We start from the raw sequence: 11711 nt of genomic DNA, 5'->3' as shown, positions 1-11711 counted from the left end.
GGAACCGCGACGAACGGTCTCGTTCTTTCTCTCCCGGTTCTAGCAGTTATGAACCTTGTCCGTCGGAGGATGATTTCGACTCCGTGCCTGTGAAAAGGACGAAGCCTGCTGCCGAAGATACGAGTGTTATTCGTCAGCCCCCCCCTTCGGGTCCGCAAGACCCAGCTGATGTTGCTAAATCCTTTATGTCTGTCATGCAGGAACAACTTTTGACTTTAGTACAAGCCTTTAGCCGCCCTCACGCCCAGTCTGACAGACGTAAAGACGACTCGTTGCCGATTAAGAAGTCTGCTTCTAAGAGAGAACGGAGTTCTTCTTTAAAGAGAACTTCTCCCTCTCTACGCCAGGATGAGGAATGTGTGCTTTCGCCAGGCGATACTTCTTCGCGATACCAGGGCGATACGTTTTCTCGTTCTCGATACCGGGACGATACCTTATCGAACGACGCTGCTTCTCGTTCTCGATACCAAGACGATACCGCCTCCCGTTCGCTTCGCCACGACGATACCTCCTCTCGTTCGCTTCGCCACGACGATACCTCCTCTCGTTCGCTTCGCCACGACGATACCTCCTCTCGTTCACGACGCCACGACGATACCGACCCTAGTTCTCGACGCCACGACGATACCGCCTCTCGTTCACGACGCCACGACGATACCGCCTCTCATTCTCGCCGCCACGACGATACCGCCTCTCATTCTCGCCGCCACGACGATACCGCCTCTCGCTCTCGACGACAGAACGACTCTGCCTCTCGTTCTCGGTCCCAGGGCGATACCACCCTGCCTCTTCGGGACGATACTGCCTCTCGTTCCAAGGATTCTTCTAGCGCGGGACTCCAGGATGCAACCCGTCTTTTGCAGGATGATGCCTTTGATTTGCCCTTGTCGGGTTCTAAGGATTCTTCTCTTTCGAAGGATATTGCAGATGTGGATCAGGCCCTCGAGGATGTTTCTGATGACGATGATAATCCTGCCGACGCTGTGGGAGATTACAAAGTTCTCTCTCGCTCCCTTCTTGAACTTTTTGGAGAGGAATTCCAACCTGCTGCCCCTCAATCTCCTCAGTCCCAATTTAACAGAAAGAAGGCCAAGAAACAGTCGGCCTTCATCAAGATGAAGCTGTCTATCTCCGCAAAGAAGGCTCTCACGAAGATTGATGACTGGATGATGGAGCGGAGACAAACAGTTAAGACTTCCTTCTCGTTTCCACCAGCTCGTCTTGCTTCAAGAGCGGGTATGTGGTATGCAACTGGAGAACCTTTGGGTCTGGGAGTGCCTTCCTCCTCCAAGGGTGACTTCTCTGGTTTAGTGGACTCTGCTAGAAGGCATGCTCTCAACTCAGCCAAGGTCATGTGGTCAATGTCGGAGCTGGATCATCTCGTCAAAGGTATTTTTAGAGCCTTTGAGGTTTTTAGTTTCCTAGACTGGTCGCTTGGGACTCTCGCAAGGAAAACTGAACAGATGGATGGATCTAGGGACCTTACCAGCATTATGTCCTGTATGGATAAAGCCCTCAGAGATGGGGCGAATGAGTTGGCTGCTCTGTTCTCAGCTGGGGTCCTAAAGAAGAGAGCTCTGCTTTGCTCTTTTGCTTCTAGGTCTGTTACCAATGCTCAAAAGTCTGAGCTTCTTTACGCCCCCCTCTCTCAACATCTTTTTCCCGAGTCCCTGGTTAATGACATTACGCGTTCTCTGGCCCAAAAAGCCACCCAAGACCTTTTATCTCGTTCTGCTCGTAAGCCCTTTGCAGCCCCTCCTTCTTCTTTGAAACGGGAGGAAAGGAGATTCCAGCAGCCCTTTCGGGGCAGGACTACTTCAAGATCAGATTTTAGAGGGAGAAGGCAAGATTCAGGACCAAGATCTACCAGGGGTTCTTTCAGACCTCGCTCCAGGAAATGAAGTTCGTCTCCTCCAGACAGTAGGCGCAAGACTGTCAGGTTTTTGGCAGTCCTGGAAGAGGAGAGGGGCGGACACCTGGTCCCTCTCAGTCATCAAGGAAGGATACAAGATCCCCTTTCTGAAAAAACCTCCTCTCGCAGATGCTCCGCTGGCCTTAGTAGCCCGGTACTCAGATCCTGGGAAACAGAAGGCTCTAGTAGACCTTGTCAACCAAATGCTAGACAAGGGGGCGATAGAACCGGTTCGGGATCTAGTCTCCCCAGGCTTTTACAATCGCCTGTTTCTGGTCCCCAAGAACTCGGGCGGATGGAGACCCGTCCTGGATGTCAGCGCTCTCAACGTATTTGTGGAGAAGACAAAGTTCTCCATGGAGACGACTCAGTCGGTGCTGGCATCAGTACGTCCAGGGGACTGGATGGTGTCCCTCGACTTGCAGGACGCATATTTCCATGTCCCCATCCATCCGACTTCGAGGAAGTACCTGAGGTTTGTAATGGAGGGCAAGTGCTTCCAATTCAGAGCTCTTTGCTTCGGTCTCAGCACGGCTCCTCAAGTCTTCACCAGGGTAATGGCGAGTGTGTCAGGTTGGCTGCATCAGGAAGGGATAAGGATATCCTTCTATCTGGACGATTGGCTGATTCGTTCACAATCGAGGGAGAAATGTCTGGAGGATTTACGGAAGACTTTTATGATGGCTCAGGATCTAGGCCTGGTCATCAACAGGGAGAAGTCTCAGATCAGACCGAATCAGACTATTCTCTATTTGGGGATAGTTCTGAATTCAGGTCTTTTTTGGGCTTCTCCCTCTCAGGAAAGAGAGACCAAGTGTCTCGTAAAAGTCAGAACTTTCCTGGACAAGAAGAGATGCACAGCGAAGGAGTGGATGAGTTTGCTGGGGACTCTATCCTCCCTCGAACTGTTTGTCTCTCTGGGGAGACTCCACCTAAGGCCTCTTCAGCACTTTCTTTCGAAGACATGGAACAGAAAGATGCAGGAAGACTCCTTTTCCTTCCCCATTCCAATAGAAGTCAAGACTCTTCTGAAGTGGTGGCTGGACCCAACCTTGTTAGGGGAAGGGATCTCCTTACACAAGAAGAACCCAGACCTAGTGTTGTTTTCAGACGCATCAGAGTCAGGCTGGGGGGCAACACTAGGAAGCAAGGAGGTCTCAGGCTATTGGGAAGGAATTCAGCTGGGATGGCACATCAACAACAAGGAGCTGATGGCCATTTTTCTGGGGTTAAAGGCCTTCAAGGACTTGGTGTCTGGGAAGATTGTGGAGGTCAACTCAGACAACACCACAGCTCTTGCTTACATCAGGAAGCAAGGAGGGACTCACTCTCTGTCTCTCTTCGAGACAGCAAGAGAGCTCCTTCTTTGGGCGAAGGAGAACAGGATAAGCCTGCTGACGAGGTTTGTTCAGGGACAGAAGAATGTGAGGGCGGACATGCTCAGCAGGAAAGGGCAGGTCCTTCCCACAGAATGGACCCTCAACCAACAGGTCTGTCAGAGTCTGGAGGCTGTGGGGGAGACCCCTCATCGATCTTTTCGCCTCCAATTTATCCAAGAGGATCCCCATCTATTGCTCCCTAGTTCCGGACAGAGAGGCAATAGCAGTAGACGCCTTTTTGATGGATTGGACGGGGATGGACACTTATGCTTTTCCCCCGTTCAAGATCATCAATCTGGTAGTCAGGAAATTCGCCCTCCTCGATTCGGGACGGATGATCCTGATAGCTCCGTTCTGGCCGATGAGGGAATGGTTCACGGAGGTGGTGGACTTGTTGATGGACTTTCCAAGAAGCCTCCCTGCAAGTCCAAATCTGCTCAGACAACCCCACTTCGAGAGATATCATCAAAACCCCCTCGCTCTCAATCTGACTGCCTTCAGACTATCGAGAAGCTCGTCAGATCGAGAGGCTTTTCAGCGCAAGCTGCGAAAGCTATCGCCAGAGCGAGGAGGGTCTCTTCGCAGAGGGTCTACCAGTCCAAGTGGGAGACTTTTAGGGCTTGGTGTAGGAAGCACAAGATTTCCTCATCCACTACCTCTGTGAGCCAGATTGCGGATTTCTTGTTGTACCTCAGACAGGACGCTAAGCTAGCTGTGTCCACTATCAAAGGGTACAAAAGTATGCTCTCGAGGCTTGGACTTGTCTCGCGACAAGGACTTACATGACCTCTTGAAGTCTTTTGAGACGACCAAGCAGACCCAGTTAAAGCCCCCTTCTTGGAACCTTGATGTGGTTCTTAAATTTCTGTGCACCAAGAGATTTGAGCCCATCTCACAGGCTCCCCTTAGGGAGGTTACCAAGAAGACCCTCTTTCTTTTGGCCTTAGCAACAGCTAAAAGAGTTAGTGAAGTCCATGCAATTGAAAAACAGGTAGGCTTCAATCTGAATGGGGCAGTTTGTGCCTTGAGATTAGACTTTCTCGCTAAGAACGAGAACCCTTCTAAGCCCTGGCCGAGGACCTTTGAGGTTCCTAACTTGACCAACCTAGTGGGTCAAGAGCAAGAGAGGCTGCTCTGTCCAGTACGAGCCCTCAAGACCTACTTGTCTCGCACAAAAAGTGTGAGAGGCTCTTCTAGCTCCCTGTGGTGTTCTGTGAAAGATCCTCAAAAGCCCCTTTCCAAGAACGCTTTATCCTTTTTCCTGAGGGAAGTGATAAGAGAAGCGCATCTCTTGTGTGAGGAGGAACACTTCGGACTTTTAAAAGTGCAAGCTCACGAAGTGAGGGCCATTGCGACCTCGCTTGCTTACCGCAAGAACATGTCGCTCCGTCAAATTATGGATGCGACATTCTGGAGGAGCAACTCTGTGTTCGCCTCTCATTACCTCAGAGAGGTGAGGGTGGATTATGAGAAATGTTATACCTTGGGACCATACGTAGCTACGGCTTCTGTATTAGGCAAAGGAGTTACTACCTCCCCTCAACCTTAGTTTTGTTTACTTGTACATAGGTTGGTGTATTTTTTTTTATTGGTTGTCTGAGGGCTTCGACTTGTGTACAGTCACCTCAGTCTAGTTAGATTATTTTTATCTACTTTGCAAATGTTAGGTGGTTGGTTTGGTAAAGTTGCGGTTTTTTATTTTGGGCAATAGGTAGTCCTGAAGTCTAGTCAGATTGTTGGTCTCACCCCGTTGACAGACTCGATTGAGTGTTTTTCAGCACTGCAGGTCACATCCTGGCTGACACTCCTAAGGGAAAGCGACTCAAGAGGCAGGAACCTTTGAAGTCAGCTACCTTAGCAGGTAAGGAATCAAGGTGTTTATTTATCCTACAACTTTTTTGGTTGTTTCCCCAACGATGTTACTGTCTATCACCCTCCTCCAAGTGTGTTAATCAGCTATGTATATATAACTGCCAGGTAAGTTCTATTCATAAAAATGGAGTTTTTATGATAAAACAAAGTTTTGTGAATACTTACCTGGCAGTTATATATACATTCGAAGGCCCACCCACCTCCCCTCAGGAGACAGGTCGGGCATAGATGAACTGAAGAACAGAAAACGGGAATGATTCCTCCTACCACCCTTTAACGGGTGTTACCACCCAACCACCACAAGGCGGTTGCCTAGTTTTAGAAAAATTCTGCCGAAATAGAGATAATTAGCAGCTATGTATATATAACTGCCAGGTAAGTATTCACAAAACTTTGTTTTATCATAAAAACTCCATATTTATTGTTTAGTACTTTAAAACCATCCCTCTCTCTCTCTCTCTCTCTCTCTCTCTCTCTCTCTCTCTCTCTCTCTCTCTCTCTCTCTCTCTCTCTCTCACATCGAACGTTATAGCGGTAACCTAATTGTTCGGTGACTTTAAAAATAGGCCTAGTACTGTACTTTCTTCTTTTACCTTTTTTGCATATGGATCCATAATTGAGGTGGGTACAAGTTGACTTATAACTGAAGTTAGGAAAAGTATTTTGGATATGGAAAGGACAATTATCTTTCGTAACAGTTTAGAATTATCGTAAGTTATCACTCTGTCATTAGCGGCAGTTTGCTATTGTGGATTAAACGCATAAGGAAAAAAAAAATTTCCAGCTTTGCTACGAATTTAGGAATTTATATGGATACGGTAAGTAAAATATTTGTAATAACATAATGTTTACTAAATGTTTGTAATATCATTAGTTATGACTTAGATCATGTGTGTTTAATGCATTTGTTTGTTTATTATGATCGAAGATGGAGCGTAAACAAATGGAAGGTTTCCGTTTCAGGCGGCATCATAGAGAAAAACATTTCATAAATGGCATTCATTTCATTTATTTGAAAGTTCTAATAAAAAATAATTAGAACATTGGTAATAACAAATTCAACATATAATCTATACTTGGTAAAATTGCTGTCAATTCAAAAACACAGATGTATAAATGCGTCTGTTTCTTCATTGTGATCAGAGATAAACGTAAACAAAACATTGGTTGTCGTTTTCTATTGTGCTTTTTAGCGTGTTTAGGAAACACATGATATAAAATCGCCTTTATTTTGATAATTCTGGATTTTCAATCATACAACAAGCTAGTCTATAGAGTGATGGTTTTGCTATTCACCAGTTGTATTATACAATAGATATGACAAACATTAAAATTTGTCTGTATTTTGGGTTGTGTTATAACGGGAAATATATGGTGTTTACACCTATCCTGTTTGTAATTTTAACCATTTTTCAAGTTATTAGAACTTTAAAGTATATTAAATGTTTTATTTATTTACAAGAACAATTTGATTTTCAATATTTAACTTAGCCGGTGATTATATAGCTGCAACTCTGTTGCCCGACAGACAACTCTACGGTAAAAACTCGCCAGCGATCGCTACACAGGTTGCGGGTGTGCCCAACAGCGCCATCTGTCGTCCAGATACCCTGTACTCAATGTAAACAAAGACTCAATTTTCTCTCTGTCGAGCTATCGACAAGACGTACTTACTCGCTGTTGCTAAACTGGAGTTTTTTCACAACTAATTGGTGAAGTACTTTATTCTAGTTTTGAGCTTTCGCTATGCAGGTGTTTTATCTTCATCTTAAATCTTGAATTCGTTTTGGATAGATTTAATTATGGTGGCAAAGAGAGTATGGGCTTTCTTTCACTTTTAAATGGCCGACCCTTCCCTTAGACGGAAGTGTGTTTAGGCTTTTAGTAATTATATCACGTTATAGATTTTCCTCTATTTTTTTTTATATCTCTCCGCCTTTATTAGGCCTCTTCGATTAACTTTCCATTTATTATAAACATATAAAAATAATTTTAATGTTTTGTTTATATAGACCTTTCCTGAGAGTAGGCGGTCCTAACTTGGAAACCGAAGTTAATCTACGTTGAGCCCTTTATATCGTAATTAGCTTTTAAAGAGCTAAGGATTTAAAACTTTTTAAATGTAATATTTTATGAAAGAATTTCTTTGATAGTCTTCGTACTGTTTTCAAAGATGAACTAACGTTTAGTTTATTTATGCTACGCAGTTGTTGACGTTCAGGACGTTCAACATGCGTTCTATCGTTACGATAGAGAGAGAGTGTATCACGGTTTCACTTTGCAGTAAGAGTAAATCGATTCTGACGTTTTGTTCATTCTTTCTTAGCTTAAATGTTTTAAATTCTATTTTAAAGGAACTTTTTATTTGAAAAACCTTTCAGTTTTTTCCTTTAGTCAAATAACATGTTTTTTTGACGAAATATAATTGGGCTCTTCTCTTAGGTGCGAAATCAAGAGAGAAAGAGAGAGAGAGATAGAGACGGAGGGGGAGAGAGGAGAGAAAACGTTCCGTTCAAGCGGGTAACGTTGTTCTCGAGTTGCTCTCGTCCCTAGTCGCTGTACGGGGAGGAAGGATAAAACGTTTTAGTATTCTCGTCCCCAGGCTATGTGCGGTGAGAGATTGAAAACGTAGTTATATGAACTAGTGTTTAGTCTCTTTCCCAGCCACTGATTTTTTTATCTTAAAATATGTTTTCTGTTTTTTGCTGGTATTAATGAGCTTGCATTATACGACTGATTTCGCAATTACTACCTTTTAATGAAGGGTAGAATTGCGTGTTTCAGGTAGAAATCAGTAAAAGTTTCGATTTCAGTGAAATAAGTGCAAAACGAAAATCGAAGTGATAAAGTGATATGCGCAAAGTGTTACAGTGTTGCGTCCGAGGGTTCGTCTGTTCGTGCCTGTCGTTCACCTAGTCCGGGACCTCTTACATGCTCCCAAGCCCAGGGGAGAAGTAATGTCAAACGACTTATGGGTTCGAGAGGCCTTGACCAACGAACAGACGTTTTCCCTCTATGGTATCGGGTGTATCTTACCAAGATCTCCCCTACCATAAAACGAGAGAGACGTTGTTTCTCCTCGTCATCCGAAGGCTTTTCGCATAAGAAACCTGTCACAAGGTTTCGAAGCCCTTAAGCGAAAGTCAGTCCTTTCAGGACAGGTCCAGCGTCCTGGTTACAACCATTAGGACAGCTCTGACCCTATGCAGTCATCGGATAACTGCTCGCCGCCTAACAAAAGCGTAACACAGACTCCGAGTCTTTTTTTTGTAGGCAAAGTGTTGCGGTCACAGAAGTTACCCTCGTCTCTTACCACAACCATTTCCGTTGATCCTTAATGGGTTGTATGGCAAGACATGCAGTATATGCTTGCCTCCCTTATGGAAGACTATTCTGCCGATTAGTCCGTTGAGTCTAGCCGTTTATCTCATCGATATCCTGGCTTTCAGCCAACCTAACGTTCCTTTGTGCTTACTGTTGACGTTGGCGTAGCTTAGTCACGTCAGTCAGGTTGTTTAGAACCACACTCGATGCGGTCTCGTGTGGTTTTTCAGCCGCATTTGGACGTTAGGCCACTTGCTGATGCTCCTGTTGACGTTCAAGACGTTCACTAACAATCGGAGTTGACTTGTTTTGACGCTGTGCGTCAACCTCCGCATTCTAGAGTTGTTTTGACTGCTCAGTCTAGGCAGTCAAAGCAGTCTCGAGTGGACGCTGTGCGTCCTCACGCACCTGTTGTGGTTGACAGTTCAGTTGTTGACAGTTCACAGACTGTCAAGCAGTTACATGACGTTGCGTTCTGGTCCGCTACTAATGCACCAGTGAGTGTGGACTCTGCTTGTAAAGCATTGCCATCACGGTAGGTCTCTCCCTTGCTTGAGACTCAGCTTTTATCGGACAAGGTTCCTGTAGATGAGGAAGTTGCTGTTCCCCCTCCTACTGATATTCCCTTGAGGACTCTGTCAGATGGAGAGGAGCCTAAAGCTGCTTAGCCTCCTATGGACTTTAATTAAATCATGATGATTTTGTTAAGGATCTTTGTCCGGATCTTTTTGTAACTGCTGCTCCTCGTTCGCCTAAACGTCAGAGCTTACACTAGGCCTAGCTACTTCGAAGCCGTTGTTTTTAAGCTAGTGCTCTCTCGCTCTCCTAGAGAGCTTTACGTTGGCTAGGCGACTGGTTTTTCACCAGGAGGAGTTTGGGGGATACAGCCTTTGCTTTCCATTCTTTTAAACTGGTTTATAGAGCGAGAGTCTGATATGACACGAGAGAAGTTCTCGGCTTGGGAGTTCATGCCTCAGCCCAGATAGACTTCTCAATTCTCGTAGACTCTCCCTGGCGCCTGGCCAGGAGACGCTCCAAGTTGTTTACAGGTCAACTTCACAGCTGTTTTCGAGCCTTTGAAGTTTTGCTGTACAATTATGTCACGCATAACAAGGCTTTCAGGGATGGTAAACGGTACCGCCTCAGTCGCTAACCCCGTCTGTTGCCACACCTGCTCCCGTAGACCCTAAATGGGCTTTGCTGCAAGACATGCAGTCCAAGCTTGCGTCCTTGATAGAGGACTTTAATGCGGAGAAGGTTGCTACCGAACCTTCTGGCCAACAACCTTCCAACCGGTCGGTTGTGCGCCCTGTTGACGCTGAGGTACCTACTCGCGTCTGCCAGTTGAGGTGGTTCCTCCACCGATGCGACCCAGTGTGGGTTGCCAGCCGCACGTTGACGTTAAGCGACGCTCGGAGGTGGTTGTTGACGTTCAGGACGTTCAACAACCAGCAGAGGTGACTTGTTTTGACGCAGTGCGTCAACCTCAGCAACCCGGTAGGGTGTTGACTGCACAACCCAGACGGTCTAGACAGTCTCGGGTTGACGCTGTGCTTCCTCGCGCACCCATGGTTGTTGACAGTTCACAGACTGTGCAGCAGTTCCATGATATTGCGTCCGGCTCCGTCACGCATCCACCAGTGCGACCGGACTCAGCGAGCCAGACGTTGCCCACTCCGTTGCCGTTTCCTCATCAGTTTTCGGATGAGGAACCCTCTGATGAGGACGTTGCTGAACAACAAGACGATCAGCCCCCAGAATAGATCAAGCCCTGCTATCCATCCAGAAGATGCTGAAGAAGGAACGCTGCTCAGTCAGGCTGTGGATGTCTGGTAGGGACGCTGTCATCCGTGGAACAATTTGTGTCACTAGGAAGACTACACCTCCGTCCTCTTCAATACCATCTAGCTTTTCACTGGAAAAAGGACAAGACGCTAGAAGCGGTCTCGATCCCGGTTTCCGAAAAGATAAAGTCTTGTCTGACTTGGTGGAAGGACAATATCAACCTAAGAGAGGGTCTTCCCCTGGCTGTTCAGACTCCCAACCACGTTCTCTTCTCGGACGCATCGGACGTGGGCTGGGGCGCGACACTAGACGGTCGGGAATGCTCAGGACTGTGGAACTCGAGTCAGAGGAGCATGCATATCAACTGCAAGGAGCTGTTGGCAGTACATCTGGCCTTGAAAAGCTTCAAGTCTCTCCTTCGAGGCAAAGTGGTGGAAGTTAACTCGGACATCACCACGGCCTTGGCGTACATCTCCAAACAAGGAGGTACCCACTCACTGACGTTGTACGAGATCACAAGGGACCTGTTCATCTGGTCAAAAGGTCAAGACATCTCCCTAGTAACGAGGTTCATCCAAGGCGACTTGAACGTCATAGCAGATTGTCTCAGTCGGAAAGGGCAAGTAATTCCAACCGAATGGACCCTCCACAAGGATGTGTGCAAGAGACTTTGGGCCACTTGGGGTAAAACCATCCATAGATCTCTTTGCAACCTCGCTGACCAAGAGGCTTCCAATCTATTGCTCTCCAGTCCCGGACCCAGCAGCAATACATATAGATGCTTTCCTCCTAGATTGGTCACATCTGGATCTCTACGCATTCCCACCGTTCAAGATTGTCAACAAGGTACTGCAGAAGTTCGCCTCTCACGAAGGGACAAGGTTGACGTTAGTTGCTTCCCTCTGGCCCGCGAGAGAATGGTTCACCGAGATACTTCGATGGTTAGTAGACGTTCCACAGTAGTCTTCCTCTAAGGGTAGACCTTCTACGTCAGCCACACGTAAAGAAGGTACTCCAAAGCCTCCACGCTCTTCGTCTGACTGCCTTCAGTCTATCGAAAGACTCTCGAGAGCTAGAAGCTTTTCGAAGGAAGCAGCCAGTGCGATTGCTAGAGCAAGGAGAGCTTCTTCCATTAGAGTCTACCAATCGAAGTGGGAAGTCTTCCGAGACTGGTGCAAGTCAGTTTCTGTATCCTCGACCAGTACCTCTGTAGCTCAAATAGCTGTTTTTCTCTTATACCTGAGAAAAGGACGATCCCTTTCAGCTCCCACTATCAAGGGCTACAGAAGCATGTTGGCATCGGTCTTCCGGCATAGAGGCTTAGATCTTTCCAAACATAAAGATCTGCAAGACCTCCTTAAGTCTTTTGAGACCTCCAAGGAGCGTCGTTTGGCTACCCCTGGATGGAATTTAGACGTGGTACTAAGATTCTTCATATC

This window comes from Palaemon carinicauda, chromosome 23 (genome assembly GCF_036898095.1).
Source record: "Palaemon carinicauda isolate YSFRI2023 chromosome 23, ASM3689809v2, whole genome shotgun sequence".
Lineage (NCBI taxonomy): Eukaryota > Metazoa > Arthropoda > Malacostraca > Decapoda > Palaemonidae > Palaemon > Palaemon carinicauda.
Note: the sequence above shows the minus strand (reverse complement) of the source record.